Source organism: Pseudochaenichthys georgianus, chromosome 4 (assembly GCF_902827115.2).
Source record: "Pseudochaenichthys georgianus chromosome 4, fPseGeo1.2, whole genome shotgun sequence".
NCBI lineage: Eukaryota > Metazoa > Chordata > Actinopteri > Perciformes > Channichthyidae > Pseudochaenichthys > Pseudochaenichthys georgianus.
The window spans coordinates 10,795,713-10,814,138 of record NC_047506.1 but is presented as its reverse complement, the minus strand read 5'-3'; the positions used below and the strand labels follow the sequence as shown (position 1 = coordinate 10,814,138).

The following is an 18,426-nucleotide window of genomic DNA, read 5'->3' as shown; positions in this document are numbered from 1 at the left end:
TTTACATAATGAATAACAATTTAGCTCTTTCTCAGACCTATATTTTCCGTCTGGTACATGGGACAAATTAATTAATTTGAGTGTGGGGCCCAACTCAACTACACCTCTGATCACCTGTATAGCCCACTTATACCCAGTCAACACAATTGGCCTTGTTTGTCTCATAATTCTCAAACCACCCTCACTATCTTTTCCATTTAACCTTCCTACGTCATGCCCACATCCCTTCATCCTCTCTTACCTTCTCCCCTCATTCCTTCCCCATTTGATATAGTGCACCTCTCCCACGTCTCATTCCACACATCGTATCAGGCCTTGTGTTCAGATATGGCAAAATCACGCCTGAGATTGAACCCCCACTCTGAGTCTCGCTCTGCCTGTACTTCAGAACATCCTCCGTACCAGACAACATCCCTCCTCCTCTTTCAGCTCACATCCATCAGTCCTCAACATCCAATGCCTCGTGAAATTCCATTAAATCTTTAAACGACATATTGTGGTGCCATGGTCGTACTCTAAAACGCGATTCATGGGGTTAGTCGATTCCACTTTAAAAAAAGACTTTTTCAACATAGAACATTTAGTTTTTTACCTCAACTTATTTGAGTTAGTTTACAACCCATTTTAATAAATCGGTCAAACTGAAAAAGAACAAAACAAACGTTTCTTACAAATGTAATGATATTTCTGCATTCACTCAACTATAGGGATTTAAGTTAGAGTAACTCATATCTATTGAGTTTCAACGGTATAGTTTCAAAACTGAACACACGCCCGGACGTTGCTAGACCGCATGTTGAGTTGGAGCAATCTGCGTTCATCCTGGAAGCGGAACACTTGGTAGCAGTGGAACAACAGGATTTTAACCTAACCTTTAACCGCAGCCACAGTCGCCCTGGAAGTGGAAGTTAGCAATGACCAATGAGGTTCAATAGTGATTGAAGGAACAGAAGTCCTTCAGATCTCGGATGCGACAAGAGCCTGTAGCTAATGGGGCTAATATACTCACTTAAAGGTGGGGTAGGTAAGTTTGAGAAACCGGCTCGAGATACACATTTTGTTATATTCCATGGAATGCTCTGAACATCCCGATAGCAATGAATATAATAAGTGCTTTGACAAAAAATCCATACAAAAATGTCATCTGTGGAAGCCATAGTACTGTAAAAAGCACGACCAATAATTTTAGCCGGCCCGGCTAAAATAACTGGATGGCCTACCTGCCTGTCAGCCTTCCATCTGTGCACAAACTTATCTTGTGCCCTCATTGGTCAAGTGCACGTTTGTGTGTGTTGGAGGAGGGGCTCTGTAAGGAAGTAGCAGATTTCTTCCGGCTGTGTATTTCTAAATTCTACCGCACTCAAGCTGGTTTCTCCTAAATTACCTACCCCACCTTTAACCTAAACTAAATTACATTACATTACATTGCATTTAGCTGACGCTTTTATCCAAAGGATGGAGACGAGCAGTGGCCGGAAGTTTTGCCGGATATAAATAGGGGTGGCCGTGGTTCGAGGTGGAGTTTTAGGCGTGGCCATGCTCCTGAACCTATGTTAACATTTTAACCTCATTTCACTAGCAGGAACCACGCCACAACAATGTGACGTTTGTACGTTTATTGAAGTACAGTGTTGGGACTAACGCGTTACAAAGTAACGAGTTACTGTAACGCCGTTATTTTTGGCAGTAACTAGTACTCTAACGCATTACTTTTTAAATTCAGTAACTCAGTTACCGTTACTACATGGTGCGTTACTCCGTTACTGCGTTAGTTTTTTTATATAGTCAACAGCCAGGTGAACAGAGATGAGAACTGTACTTAAGTACAATACTTGAGTAAATGTACTTAAATACTTCCTGTGTCACATGCGGAGACGGGCTGTGGGCGTGTTTGTGTTGTTTACTAACAAGACTATCATGGCGGCGGCGGAGCTCAAGTCTAGTTTCTCCACCTGGAGATATTCTCACTATTTCACTTTTGTCGAGCACAAAGAAAAGAACGTTTTAGTTGAATGTAAGTTGCAACCCAGTCTCACGGCATTTCGTGTTCACCAACACGATTTTTAATCTATTGATTCGTGTTCACCAACACGATTTGCCCCTTTTTTTCGTGTTGCACAGCACGATTTTAAAAGCAATGTATTTCTACTGCCTGCAGCACGTCTTTTTCTCCGGTCGGGTCGTGGGAGACCGGAAGCTGTGTGGTTCATAAAAACATGTTCTTACTCAATATCAAGCCGCAATTATTGCTTTTATTTTAAATCGTATAATTTCTGACTTTTGTTGCCGTCTGTGAGGAAAATAAATGGGGCTCAGAGCCTCAGGATACTGAAATCTGTATTTTTAAATATTTTTTCCTTCTAATTTGTTATTCTTTTCAAAATAACACACTGTTATTTACTCACCAATAACACACAATTATCCTTGCTTTTATTTATTGGTTTAATTCCATAATCTCGGGCTTTTTTGGTGTCCGTCAGGAACTGAATTTCAAAATAAAAATAACCGGAAACAGACGTAGGCCTATAAGGGACATTTCGAGCATCATTGCGATTGTCAACATTTCTGAGTTTAGGATGGCCGAAGACACTACACTACCCATAATCCCCAGCTATCGTTTAGGACTACAGTCCCCGTAAGGTTACGCAGAGCGTCAAAAAGCTGTGTGAAATGGAACGAAATCACGCCAGACTATCCAAAACTGGAATCGAACACCCCCCCAGAACTACACATGCTGGCTATTGTGTTTCGCAAAATGTTCTATGGGACGTCTCTACTGAACGTTTTCGTTTTTCCAACAATTAGAAGTTGCCAGTATTAAACACATTGGTGTTATCAAATGTAAAACATATAATTAATAAATGGGTGAAAATCACTTGTGTCCATAATGCGCAGCATTAATATATACCCACATGACAGCTCATTGTTACTTTGTAATTCTACTCCACGACAATTCAGGGGTTAACCTGGTATTTTTACTCCACTGCATTTATTTGAGTTACTTTGCAGATTCTGATTAATTATGTGAAATATAAACAACCCTTAAATCAGACTTTAGTTACACCTGAGTAAAATTCAGGTAAGGTGATTGTCAAGTGCCAACAATCCAACCCAGTCTCACGGCATTTCGTGTTCACCAACACGATTTTTAATCTATTGATTCGTGTTCACCAACACGATTTGCCCCTTTTTTTCGTGTTGCACAGCACGATTTTAAAAGCAATGTATTTCTACTGGTAATGTGTTTCGTGCCTGCAGGCTGCAGCACGTCTTTTTCTCCGGTCGGGTCGTGGAAGACCGGAAGCTGTGTGGTTCATAAAAACATGTTCTTACTCAATATCAAGCCACAGTTATTGCTTTTATTTTAAATCGTATAATTTCGGACTTTTGTTCTATGAGGAAAATAAATGGGGCTCAGAGCCTCAGGATACTGAAATCTGTATTTTTTAAATCTTTTTTTCCATCTAATTTGTTATTCTTTTCAAAATAACACACTGTTATTTACTCACCAATAACACACAATTATCCTTGCTTTTATTTATTAGTTTAATTCCATAATCTCGGGCTTTTTTGGCGTCCGTCAGGAACTGAATTTCAAAATAAATATAACCGGAAACAGACGTAGGCATTTCGAGCGATTACCCAAGATCCTCAGCTATGGTTTTAAGCTCGCTGATTGGATGTGTTAGCCGCAATGCATGCTGGGATTTGGTGTTTATATTATATGAAATCCGGAAAACATTTTAAAAGAATAAAATAATACTTAATTCCGAGTGCTCTTGCTTTTCTCTTTGAAAGTCATCACATAACGGCATTGTAATACACGGTTCGGCTGCATTACATATTACAGATCTGCCGTAGTTCTTTATTTAGAGAGCCCTGATGAGAAGACCTTTGGAAAAACTGGAAGAAATGCCGCCGAAACTGAATACTTGACGTGGATCATAAATATATCAACAATTAAACAACATCTTCAATTTCTCTTCACACAATACGTCTCCTTGCAGTATCAACACTAATTCGGCTGACTTTTACATTTGATCTAATTCATAGCTAGGTTATATTTACACCATAACGGTGCACAGCTGATAGAAAAGGACTGTAGTTTTTAAAGATATTACTGATTTCTTTGAATGTAAGAATGTAAATACTGAGTCTGAAATAGTATAGCAATATGCTGTAAAATGATGTGAAAGCATGCATAAAACTATACATCTTCAGATGTTGTACATACTGTACACACTAATAATACAAAGTTATTATGGCTGTGTGTACCTTGTGTGCACCTCCTAGTGGTTAAAGCACGTTATTGAATTATTGTTTTTATGTGTTATATTTGATTAAAAAAATATTAAGAGTACATACTTTCATAGGGGGAAAGTATAAATATAGAAATATAGAATATACATCCAATCAGCGAGCTTAAAACCATAGCTGAGGATCTTGGGTAATCGCTCGAAATGCCTACGTCTGTTTCCGGTTATATTTATTTTGAAATTCAGTTCCTGACGGATGCCAAAAAAGCCAGAGATTATGGAATTAAACCAATAAATAAAAGCAAGGATAATTGTGTGTTATTGGTGAGTAAATAACAGTGTGTTATTTTGAAAAGAATAACAAATTAGAAGGAATTTTTTTTTTTAAAAATACAGATTTCAGTATCCTGAGGCTCTGAGCCCCATTTATTTTCCTCACAGACGGCAACAAAAGTCCGAAATTATACGATTTAAAATAAAAGCAATAACTGTGGCTTGATATTGAGTAAGAACATGTTTTTATGAACCACACAGCTTCCGGTCTTCCACGACCCGACCGGAGAAAAAGACGTGCTGCAGGCACGAAACACATTGCCAGTAGAAATACATTGCTTTTAAAATCGTGCTGTGCAACACGAAAAAAAGCGGCAAATCGTGTTGGTGAACACGAATCAATAGATTAAAAATCGTGTTGGTGAACACGAAATGCCGTGAGACTGGGTTGTAAGTTGTGTCCTGGCGGGTCAAAGAGCCTATCTACTGCCCAAACCAGTCATTCACATCTCTTAAAACATCTGCAAAAACAACATGCTGGGACGAAGCTAGTAGCTAAGACCACAGAGACTCAGCCGACGCCACTCCACCTGCACCTAAGCAACAGCGGCTGGATTTTAACCAAGGGACTGCTAGCCAGGGAAAAGTCGATAAAGCCATTGCACGGTATGTTGTAGAACACATGCAGGCTATTGCTACAGTGGAGTCACCCGCTTTCAGGGAGCTAGTTAGCATGGTAGCATGTCCGGGCGGCACACGGCATATGAAACGGAAAACTTTTTCCAACTACCTGGAGAAAGAATATACAAAAATGTAAAGCCAGCTAATATCGATGCTATCCAGATTGCATATAATGCATGTCAAGTTGATCAACAGATTGTATTATTCTCCAATGCAATAACAGTACTGAAATGAAGGCTATAAGGGCATTAATATAATGGGAGCCCTTTTTTAAGTAACTAAAACGTTACTTTTCACAGTAACGTATTACTTTTTGGTGTAAGTAATCAGTAAAGTAACTGAGTTACTTTTGAAATGAAGTAACTAGTAATGGTAACTAGTTACTGGTTTTCAGTAACTAGCACAACACTGTTGAAGTAACATGTGAATGATATGAGGGGGGTGAAGGGATGATCTGGGAGCAGTGTTAATTTCGTTAACGAAAACTATGACGAAAAATGTTCGTCAACGACCTTTTTTACATGACTAAGACGAGACGATGACGAGCTAAAAATAGATTCTTGATAACGAAAACTATGACGAAATGTAAATGTAGTTTTCGTTGACGAGACGAGACGAGACGAAGGTGTTAAGGGTGGACTATCGGACATTAAAAATGCAGGATATTATTTTCCTCCAATTGTCCGTCTTCTCTTTCAAAATGCATCCCTGTCATTGGTTGAATTATTTGGGATTCTGGGAATTTGCACACCTTGCACACCTCACTCACCCCCGTCCACCCCAGCTTCACTGCAGCAGCACAGGTGGTGATGATATCCAAACAGTGAAGATGACGGATTCAGCGAAAGCGCTTTTAGTTTTTGGTCGCAAAAAAAGAATAGATATATGGACCAACTTTCTTTATAACTCGGTAGAAAATAAAACACACTGCACTGCAACTGCGGGAGAAGGAGAGACGCCATGTGGCTTCAAATTAGTTGGGAAGAATACAACTAACCTGAAGAGGCACTTGAAGGCGCACCATCCTGCTATTTATGCCACGGTAAGTTAGCTAACTGTAACGTTACATGATAAGTCGTAACTAACTCGTATGTGGTAACGCTAACTAAGCATATACATTTGCTAACGTTAAGTCTATGTTACTGGGCAGTCTGCATTGGCAAGTTGCCATTGCCAATGCAGACTGCTAGCTAGTCACTAGTTACTAGAGGCAAATGTACTAACTATCTATGTTAGCTTAGCCTTTCTTGCAAACACGTTTTCAGTTTCCGGTAGCAAATGAATGATTCTGGCAAGTTCCAGGCTAATGTTGGCTGGGCTTACATTGCAATAACTATCTAGTCACTGCAATTATTGTGTGTTTTTTAAAGGAATGGTCCACTCATTAGATAATTAATCAAAACTTCAGTATTTAGTGAAACGTTATGTTTAAACCATACCCTGAAGAAATCAGCGATATTCCCCGGTAAATAATGATTTTATAGCTCTTTTTTATCAAGACCTGTATATTCCGTCTGGCCGCCGCTGTTCCGGTTTAACTGGTTCCCCGATCAACTGGTTGACAGATGTGGAGGCGTGGCCTTCGACAGAGATACACATTTCGATCGCCTCTTCTGTCGTTTACATAAATCTTTTGGTATATTTGGCTGGATAGGAACACTTTGATGCACATTCAGTACCAGTGTGTGAGGTTGTAGTTACGATGGCGATATCCGGACGCGAACAGCGAGGACTACAAAAAGAAAAACGAGTTGACATGGGCATGTCTGTTCAAAACATTGCGAGCTCCAATAAATCATTTAAACCAGCTATTGTTGGCAGACTTATTACTGAATATCGTTCTTAATGTGATACCAAGTCCATCTGAGACCCGTGTACACCTTCAGACAGCCTCCAAGTGAAGCACACGTTGTTTACTCACAGTTTGAAAGCAGCGTGGAGAAGTCTTCAGCTGTGTTAAGCTGTGATCCGCTCGAATAAATCCTTAAAACCAGCTATTGTTGCCCGAATTATCACTGAATATCGTTCCTAATGTGATACCAAGTCCATCTGAGACCCGTGTACACCTTCAGACAGCCTCCCAGTGAAGCGTACGTTGTTTACTCAGAGTTTGAAAGCAGCGTGGAGAAGTTTTCAGCTGTGTTAAACTGTGATCCTCTCAGGTAAACTGTGATTCGCTCAGGGGAAATGGGATCCGCCCAGATTAAACTGTGTTACATCTTCTGTGGCTATCTACCAGCGATCATGTTTAATATGAAAGACACACACATACATCCCTTATAAAAACGCCATTCTGCAGCACTCATCCAGATAAGATGTGACTGTTAACTCGTTTTGCAAAGACAGCAGCAGAAATGTCATTGCTGCATGTGCAGGGATATTTAGACTTTAAAATGCTGATGGGTCATTAATCTTGGTCTCGGCAAACAATATTAGGAATCCTCTATTCAAACTACATAATATTCAGTGTCCATCGACATGAAAATAACAAAAAAGTTCATGCTGGACTCAAACCCGAGTCCCAACAGCAAAAGTCACTCCAGCCCTGCGCTTTATGAGTGCGCCGCGGATCAACACGAAGTATTGAACCTTTTAGATCACACTTGTTAAAAAGTTCCAGAAAAATGCAACCCGACCATCATTTATAATGTGAGCAAATGTATGTACACTTTAAGCCATATAATATACATATTATAATATAGTATACTGACTGAGGTCTGTATCAAGCCTCATTAAGACCCACCGTGATCAGATATTCTAGTTTATCAGCCTGCGAGCCCACATTATGTTGTGATAAGTGTTAGTTTTACATATAAGTGTGTTCTAGTGCACACATTAAGTTCCAATATGCAAATCAGGCCATGTGTTTCGTGATATTTGCCATGCAACATTATGCTGTACAATATAATATAATATGACATTATGCTCACAATATAGACATTTTTTAAACGCTAACTTTCTAAATAGGCCTCCATTTCCTTTTGCTCTGTCTGCTAATGCAGTAGCTGATCGGATGTAAACCTGGACCAAAGCTGTTGCGCTAGAAACAGAATGCAATTTACAAAAAGGTTTATATTCTAGCAATACTGGCTGTCTTTTCTGTCTTGCGAAAGACTCACCAAAATAAAAATACTTAACAGCATAGGCATCATGTCCCCTATTGTGTGCTAAGGGCTAATCTTACATATTGCAACTATAATAACAGTGGCCAAATTCATGTTCTAATGTGCAATGCAAGCTTTGCTTCTGTAGCCTATAGTAGACTTACTCATTAGTGTGACAGAAGGAAAGACAACAACAATGATAGCAATCAATAATTAATGAATTTGAAAAATATTAAAATTTAATGAAAAATCAAGATCAGGATTACAATTATTAACTTCATTAATTATTTAAACGTGGTGCCGACTGACCTGTTCTTTACACGTGGTCTCTATGGTTACCCTAGTCTACAGGGATAGCACTTTTTAGTGTATATTCCTGTTTCCCACTTTTTTAGGAGAGTGCATTGGTGCATTTACGTAGTCACGTTGTGCCTCTTCACTTTTAAACTTTTAAAAAGAAACATTATTGACTGATAGTATCAGCTTTATTTGGCAAGTATGTATACAATTACAAGGAACATGGCCTTCTGTCCTGTTGGGATCCAAACCACACAGTGATGGATGTACTGAGAACAGACTGGATTATTGCAGAGTAATAATAATACATTATATTTGTATAGCGGGTTTCTCCAACTCAAATACGATTTACAGTATGAGGGAGGGTAGACAAACAAGGATAGGCAAACAAATGAATATAGTAAAATAAAATAAACCGAAAAGGCAGTCAAGAGGAAGTTGATTGAGAGGGGGGGGCTTATGGGTAGACAGAGTAGAGAGTACGGATCAGCAGCTCCTGAGGCAGGTATACTCTGGGCTGGTGCAGGAAGTGTTCTGCCATCAAGACTTGCAGGATGGGCAGAAATACTCATCCTCTGTGGGGGAGGACAGTCCCACGCACCCTATGTGGTACCACATATTGCAGGTGGTGCACTCAATCTGACAGGGAAAAAGAGAAATACTTTAGAATACTGTCAAACATTTTGTCAGGTTCACATCACTCATCCTGATTAGGATGTAAAATTAAGCCGTTTTAATTTCCTTAGACATTATTTATTTACATAGTATGGCAATGGGTGTCATATATAGGGTTACAATCTTAGCTGTGGTCCTTTCTGTTTGGAGTCTGTGTTGGTATGTTCCTTCAGCTGCTCCAGTGCCCACCGAAAGTGCAAAGACATGCAAGTTAGGTGAATTCAACTATACATTTGCAATAGCTGTGTGATAGTGAGTGTTCACCCAGTGATGTTGAGGTAACCTATCCAAGGTGCATCCCAGTCTTCCAGCAGAAGGACATGAATTTCTCTACATACCCACGTATCGATGTCCCCTTCAGCCCCCGAGCTGAGCTCCCCACAAGCCCTACAGAGCTGGGATAGGTCATCTGCAAAAAAGAAGATAATGTAGTTTAATGGCAATATAGACACATTCAAGTTTACCTGGTAGAGTTCTGTATACCTGAATTTGTCACCAGCGACATTGACATGTCCAGCCGCAACATGGCCACACCCTTCTGGTCAACAGCGTAGTCGATATTTTGGCCAGACAATATCTGCTCTGCAAGCTAAAAAGTGTCTGATAAGTATCATTTTGAGGACTTTTTAATAATGACAAATAGCTCCAGATATAATCAAATGTTTACCTTGCACACAAACACCCCGCATGCCGATGAGTCCTGTTGCTTAGGGTGAGCAACGGTTGCGCATGCCCATCTCCCTATTTTTGGACACTTTTTGCGGACCAATGCTCTACACACAAAACACACATTTATTACAGTTTGCCAATTTTAACATATGCTAAGGTAAAACCATTTAATTCAAGATCAGTTGAATCCTGTTAAAGGACAAAAATGCTTGAATGACCTTTTGTTGCTCCCAAAAGATGATCCATGGTGTATGAATACATGTATTTGTCTATTGCACACATCCAAGCTGACATTTCATTCACCTTGTTACGTCTTTGCATTTTTGTATCTGTGCGTCTGTGGCCCCAAATGGGTCGACGAACAGGGACCGCCTCTCCTTTAGGTACATGATCTATGGAAATGCAAATACTAATTATAACCAACCCCTACATCAGATAGTGTCATGGTTCCGTCTAGATCTGTTTATGTTGAGGATTACTTACAATCAACGTCCAGTGTCCATGGCTGCAGACCGCTCCAACAGCCACATCGTATTTTAAAAGGTCCAACTAAAAAAATGATAATAATTACGACAACTAATACACTAACATAAGTATGTATTTGTGTGTATGGACATACAAACATACATATACACAAAACACATAGGCCTACTTATGTACAAAAAAAGAAATCCTAATATATAGTCCTACTCACACTTCTCAAAGAACCTTTGTGGGTTCCCTCCCAGAGCGACGTCATAAGGTAGGAGTCCAAGGTAAGAGCGCCAGCTTTCCTTCCTACCATGGTTATGTATGAATTGACGATCTAAGAGTACAAAAATAACTTGTGATACAATCTAAATAAATATCAGTCCAATATTCTTTTGTTTTGTAACTTACCTCTCCCTCCAACCACTTCCCTGGGGCCAAGTCCATTAGGTTCTCTGAATATACTTTGTATGGCCCAAACTTGCACCAGAGCGTCTGCTTTCTCCTCCCTGTCCATATTTGTCGGATTACTGGAAATATAGCAATGGAAGTTATTTGTGAAATGCATCATTTGGAGTGTACTTTCTGTCTGTTTACTTACAAAGTTCAGGATCCTTTGGTGCCATTTGGGCCTCGCCTTGCTGTGTGGTGGGTGTTTGTGTGGTGGGTGTTTGTGTGGTGGGTGTCTGTGTGTGCTGTGGACCAGCCAGAGGAGAGAGATCGGACAACTTTTGTAGTTTGGCAGGGATCCTCTCCTCTGGCTGGATATAATGTGTTAAATGATCAATGTTTGTCTGGAGCTTTGTGGTACCCTTAGCGAGTACTGCCTTTTTCCCCTCCAATTCCAGGATTGTGTAGGGTCCCAACCAGTCATCGTCCAGCTTTCCCCCTTTTCTTTGCTCCTGTCTCACGTTCCTCCGCAACACCTGGTCCCCTACTTGGAAGTTGTCCTCCTGGCCCTTTTTCACTTTTCTTTTGCGGACGTTGTCCTGGCTTCGTTTCATATTTTTTTTCACCTCTGTGAATACAGCCTTCTGTTTGTTCAGGCCTTCGTGGATCTCCTCCGTTGCGACCAGCCTGCTGACTTTGTCTTCTTTGACCTGCAACAAATCACAGTTAGAATTTTAGAAGACAGATGATCCAAATGAAAACGTTTGAAACGGATGACAACATTAGAACATCTTACCAGGTACTCCTTTGGCACCTCGGAGGGATACCTAGCCTCCCTCCCAAACATCAAATAGTAGGGGCTGTATTGTGTGGTCAGCTGCTTCTTTGTCCGAAGACCAAACATGGTGGACTGCAGAACCTGGTCCCAACGTTTGGGGTGACCAGCCACCATTTTGTTCAATGACCTTAAAATGCAGAATTCAAGTGTAGGCATGAGGAAGCAGGAGAGCTTATGTGTTCTCATGTATGATAAAGCAACATATTCATTAGGAAATGTGTTTGTAATTCTATGAAGAGCGTGAATTCCATCAGGTATTGAAAACCAATACCTCTGGATAGTGCCGTTTAACTTCTCCACAAGGCCATTGGTCTGTGGGTGGTATGCAGAGCACAGGCTTCTTTTTATGGCCAGTGTCTCACACAGGCCAGAGTTGACCTTGAAATTATCATTGGGACAAACAAGCAATAGATTAGCACAGCAACTACAGTTACATATTGGGGATTCATACTGCATCAACACTACCTTGTTGCAAAACTCTGAGCCCTGGTCTGTTAGCAGTCTTTGAGGTGCACCAAATTTGTAAAAGAAATCTAGGATACAATTGGTCACCTCTTCTGCTGTTTTAGTCTTAAGTGGGTAGGCCTCTGCCCATTTGGTGAAATAGTCAACCATTACACATATGTACTGGTTGCCACCATCTGTTACTGTGAGTTTACCCACTAAGTCCATCCCAACCAGTTCCAAAGGCTCCGTAACCTGGGGGGAAATAAATACATGAGCATTACAGTAAATCACTGTTGACGTGTTTCTACACTGACAATACCAGTATGCCATGGTTTATTTTACCTCTATCGGACTGTACTCCTGCTTCTCCTTAATGTTGGCTCTCTTGGCCTGGCACTGTGGACACTGAGCAATCTAAAACAGACAAACATCAGTTATGAGAAATATTTAGTGCAAATAAATTATATGTTAAACTGATAGGGTGTTTGCGCATACAGCATCAGCAATTTTGAAATACACATTACACTCCTCTGTGCTACTTTTGAACCTGAATGTGTATTCCACCTCATTATTTTGAAGATACCAACTCACCCACTCGCGTATGTCACCCTCCATGCCAGGCCAATAGTACCGAGCAATGATGGCACAGTGAGTCTTCTCCACTCCGCCGTGTCCACCAATATTGCTGCAGTGAAACTCCGCAAACAAATCGTTTGCTTCTTCAGCAGTAGAGACCACTTTGGCAAGGTGCTCGGTTTGATTCTTTTTGCGCCTGCAGATGTAGTACAGTTCTCCGTCTGGTGTTTATATGACATAATATTAGATGTATTAGTTTTACCATAGCATATTATCATTGTTTTCTAGAGTCCATATGCATCCATACCCTTTATCGTGAAGGTGTCAGCTCTCCTCTTCATGACATACTGCTCTTTCTTGGTTGACCCCTCAGGATACTGGTGGTGGACTTTCAGATCCAGAATTTGTTTTACAATTCTGGGATCCATTTCCTAACGCTCTCTGTCCCTCCTCCTACTCCAACACCTACTTACACCTGTCTCGCCTATGCGCCTACTCCTGCCTACCTACTTACCCTCACGTATTCATACACAAACAAATTAATACAACAAAGACAAACAAACAAAGTGACAAATACACGGAAACGTACAATACCAGCCTCTCTCAAATACACACAGTTGCACCTCAATTACTCACCCACAACCACTCACCAGGACAATCACTCTCACAGGCAACGCTCAATCACTCACTATATCTCACTTTCACTCACTATCTCACTATCTCTCTCTTTATCTGTCTATCTATCTATCTCTCTATCTCTCTCTCACTATCTCTCTCTTTATCTGTCTATATCTATCTATCTATATCTATCTCTCTCTCTATCTCTCTCTCTCTGTATCTCTCTATCTCCTCACTACCTCACAACATTGTGAAAGGTTAATCAAATTTATATAGACTGGACCCATGCCCCAATTAATGATAAGTCTGTACACCTGATACCCATTTATACAAGTATAAACGAGTATCAAATCGAGTCGACATCATATTAATGACGATATATGATACAAATGTAAGACTGACAACAAGAATAGTTTGTAAAGGATTTATTGACGTTAGAATTATTAACAAAGCACTTATATACTAATAAAGGAATGGCTTATCTAAAGCCAGTTGAGTAGCACTTTAAATGTTTTGGCTCTATGAAACCTGATGTACTTTATGATTCTGTTTTCTTCAAGTTTGTATCTTCTTGGTCTTATGCACTTATTGTAAGTCGCTTTAGATAAACGTGTCAGGTAAATGCAATATCATATAATGTAATTGACATGAGTGTTTTGAACACTGTTATTTTATTCTGGATTCTCTGGGTAGTATCATGTTGATCCGTGGCGCACTCATAACGCGCAGGGCTGGAGTGACTTTTGCTGTTGGGACTCGGGTTTGAGTCCAGCATGAACTTTTTTGTTATTTTCATGTCGATGGACACTGAATATTATGTAGTTTGAATAGAGGATTCCTAATATTGTTTGCCGAGACCAAGATTAATGACCCATCAGCATTTTAAAGTCTAAATATCCCTGCACATGCAGCAATGACATTTCTGCTGCTGTCTTTGCAAAACGAGTTAACAGTCACATCTTATCTGGATGAGTGCTGCAGAATGGCGTTTTTATAAGGGATGTATGTGTGTGTCTTTCATATTAAACATGATCGCTGGTAGATAGCCACAGAAGATGTAACACAGTTTAATCTGGGCGGATCCCATTTCCCCTGAGCGAATCACAGTTTACCTGAGAGGATCACAGTTTAACACAGCTGAAAACTTCTCCACGCTGCTTTCAAACTCTGAGTAAACAACGTACGCTTCACTGGGAGGCTGTCTGAAGGTGTACACGGGTCTCAGATGGACTTGGTATCACATTAGGAACGATATTCAGTGATAATTCGGGCAACAATAGCTGGTTTTAAGGATTTATTCGAGCGGATCACAGCTTAACACAGCTGAAGACTTCTCCACGCTGCTTTCAAACTGTGAGTAAACAACGTGTGCTTCACTTGGAGGCTGTCTGAAGGTGTACACGGGTCTCAGATGGACTTGGTATCACATTAAGAACGATATTCAGTAATAAGTCTGCCAACAATAGCTGGTTTAAATGATTTATTGGAGCTCGCAATGTTTTGAACAGACATGCCCATGTCAACTCGTTTTTCTTTTTGTAGTCCTCGCTGTTCGCGTCCGGATATCGCCATCGTAACTACAACCTCACACACTGGTACTGAATGTGCATCAAAGTGTTCCTATCCAGCCAAATATACCAAAAGATTTATGTAAACGACAGAAGAAGCGATCGAAATGTGTATCTCTGTCGAAGGCCACGCCTCCACATCTGTCAACCAGTTGATCGGGGAACCAGTTAAACCGGAACACCGCCATGTTTGCCATTTTCAGTAGTCACGTGATGGTCGTGACGTCATCCATGCGTTCACTTTGTCAACACACGGAAATATGGTGGAGTATTTCAGTTCGGACTCGTCAGCAGAGGAACACGTTTTGACCAATGTGAAGAGATTGGATGGGGGAATTCAGCCATACATATCAGTATGACAATACGACACCCTCTGTCCTAAGACCCTCACATCGTACAAGGAAAAACTTCCGAAGAAAACCCCCAGTTTAAAGGGAACATGGGAGAAACCTCAGGGAGAGCAGCAGAGGAGGGATCCCTCTCCCAGGACGGACAGACGTGCAATAGATGCCGTGTGTAAATTGAAAAGATAATACATTTGCAACATAGGTAGTCCAAATGTTTGTAAATGCATGTGTGTATAATGGGAAGATGATATAAGATACTATATGTATGCATGTAGTACCACCTTTGCTAGCGATTCCCTCTCTAGTTTAGCATACTCAGCTTCGTTGTCCCTGGCCATAGAATCACGATTTTATGGGGCCGGAAAAAACTGGGGTAAAATACACACTAGCCGGTACTACGCTATATGGAAAGGCCACCAAAAACTGTCCTGGCCTGGACGTTAAAACGGGGCTAGCCGCTGCAATGGAAATGCGCTATAACATACCTTATTCTTACGGAGCGTCCACACTACAGCTCCAAAAATAGCTTGGAGCTGGGCGTGTCTGGAGCTTGGGGATTTTATTCAAGCAACACGGCCAACAACCAATCACATGAATCTCCCGCCCCCGACATACAAAGCAAAAAACCCCGGGGATTTTATGCGAGCAATATATATATAAACTCCCCAAACAGGCGAAAACCTACCAGTTTCCCCCACTGTCTCTGCCACCTCCCTCCATGCCTGGTTCCTCCGGTTTGTATCCCGGGAGGTGAAGAGGGTCTGGTCATACAAAACCGGGTGATTCGCTACGGCGATAGTTAGTTTCTCCTCCGACTTTTTTTGAAATATAGAAATGAACGGCGGGATATCTCTCCCAGCTTAGACGCGGTTTGATTGGCTAGTGCTTCAGCTGTCAGATTTTGGGAAACGGGATTTGATTGGCTGGCGCTGGCTACTCCGGCGTCCAGGCGACCAGAAGTTGAACAATGTTCAACTTCTGGTCGCCTGGGTCGCCTGAGACGCCTCGCTCGGCTACCCACAATTCAGTTCGGCGAAAAAGCGCGGCTACGTGACGTCACCTCATTGAAAATGAATGGGCAGCTTGGAGCTGCTTGGAGCTTTCGACGCTGTAGTGTAGACGGGCCGTTACTCCGAGCACTACTTCTGCTCCTCTGTCACTTCACACTTGCAGAGGGCGATTTCTCAACTGGCCGAACTGGTGTCCTGGTCGGTGATGACACCAGAAAGACCGATGGTACTGCATCTCCATTGAGTAATGGTTGTTCTTTAAATCCCATGTTATGTTTGATCATACTCTCAGAGTAGTCGTCCGGAAATTTGAAATGTTCGCTGCATACATGAGCCTGTAAATCTCTCGGTTCGGGCCGGCCACATTTCGCTAGCCACTGCCTCCGAATGTACTTCTTATGCTTACCTTTTGGCAACAGATGGAACCGAGCATTCCGTGGATTGTTCCTATCCGAATTATGGCAATATTTCGCGATACAGTGAGGCATATTTGAATAGAGAAACTACAGTAAATAACATGGAGATCAACGTGTCTTCGAAAACCAAACGCATGGATTACGTCACGTCCGGGAAATGGCGGCGCCCACAGTGTTGATGTTATTTCGGTATATAATCAGTTTAAATCACTGATAATGTCATCGGATTAAAAAAAAAAAGAGAGAGACTGGCAGAGACTGGTCTGTTTTATCGGATGATAATTTTTAAAAAATGAGTGTCATGAGCATATCATTCCTTTAAGAGTACACGGCAATTTATTTGGAAAATACTTTCTTATCTCTAAGGCCAGGTCGGCATATATAATAGGCTAGTTGTATTGTATTATCACATAATTAGAATCTTCAAAATCTAAACTTGATATTATTGATATACTATATTTTAATGATAATACTATTACCAAAGGCATATTTTAAAGGGATTAGCCTACATTTAATTAATTGGAATTCATCTGTAGGCGTTGTAGTTCTGTATAGGGAGTAATTATGCAATCTTATTTTTCCTCACCTAGATCCCAGAGACGAGTACTCCAAAACAGCAACCTGGTGCAAAGAATAAACAGTCAACTATCCCAGCAGCGTTCTCTTCCTCAGGACCAAAATATAAAGCAGACTCGCTGGAACCAAAGAAAAGGTCATTGCCCAGTGGATTGGACGCACCGGTCTACCTGCCCGTACAGTTGAGGATGAGGATTTCATCCTTATGATAGAGACCTTCAATAAGAGGAGAAGTGCTTTCCTCAAACTGAATAGAGATCAGTAGGCTAAAAAGTTGTTAATGCTACTACGGATGTCTGTACTTTGTCTGTTACTTTATATGAGACTGCACTACAGAGGTGGTTCCCTCTGATTGTTTATAAGGCCAAGTTTATTCAAGGTTTATCTTATTCTATAGGTATGTACTGTATGCACTTTCAACATTTTTATTTTATTTGTAGGTACAGAAACGTATAATGTTAAGGTGAGGGATAGTTTTATACAACAATTTATACTTTATAATTTATACAAGTTACTGCTTTGCACTGCATCTTGTGAGGGATGACCCTCTGTTCTGACAAGTTACTGACACACCATTGATAAATGTAGAGAGTCTACAATGGACTACAGTTTGAGTCACTGAGCTAACTCAAGTCTGTAATTTTCGTGATCCAAAACTTCAGGTGTCATGTCATTGTTCATCATTTATTGATCTGTTTTGGGCATACGTGTCTTCACTTTTATTGGAGGTTTCGGAAAATAAATATAAGAAGGCTAAAAAAAATAATGTTTTGGTTCTTGACTTGGAGTAAAGAACATTCCACTATGTTACCAGTACCACTTGTATCTATGTGTATGCACTATCCTTACCTTAGAGGATCAGCAAGGACAACACAACAGTATTGCACCAATGTGAGAGTCTAGGCTAGAGATGTCAAACTAACTAAGTAAAGGGTTAAGAGAGTGAAATGTTGCTTTACAAATTTCAACACTTGATACGGTCACCTTGATTCCAATTTCAGATACCTGTATTTGCCTAACTGAATTGGTTTAAAGAGAGAAAACATTTTGACTTAAAGTTAACTAAAATGTAATTTTTCATCGACTAAAACTAGACTAAAACGTTTTGAGTTTTCGTCGACTAAAACTAGACTAAAACTATAAAGGATAGAAATGACTAAAATGTGACTAAAACTAATAACCATTTTCGTCTTAAGACTAAGACTAACTCAAAAATA

The 18,426-nt window shown here is 40.6% G+C and overlaps 1 long non-coding RNA gene across 1 annotated transcript in view; it reads right to left on the bottom strand.

Annotated features, from left to right (window-relative positions):
• LOC139433704 (uncharacterized) overlaps nucleotides 1-18,426 on the bottom strand; it is a 25,869-nt gene extending 7,443 nt beyond the window's left edge. The window contains exon 1 of the long non-coding RNA XR_011643092.1: nucleotides 17,220-18,426. This is a non-coding gene — a long non-coding RNA (uncharacterized lncRNA). The remainder of the gene's footprint in view (nucleotides 1-17,219) is intronic.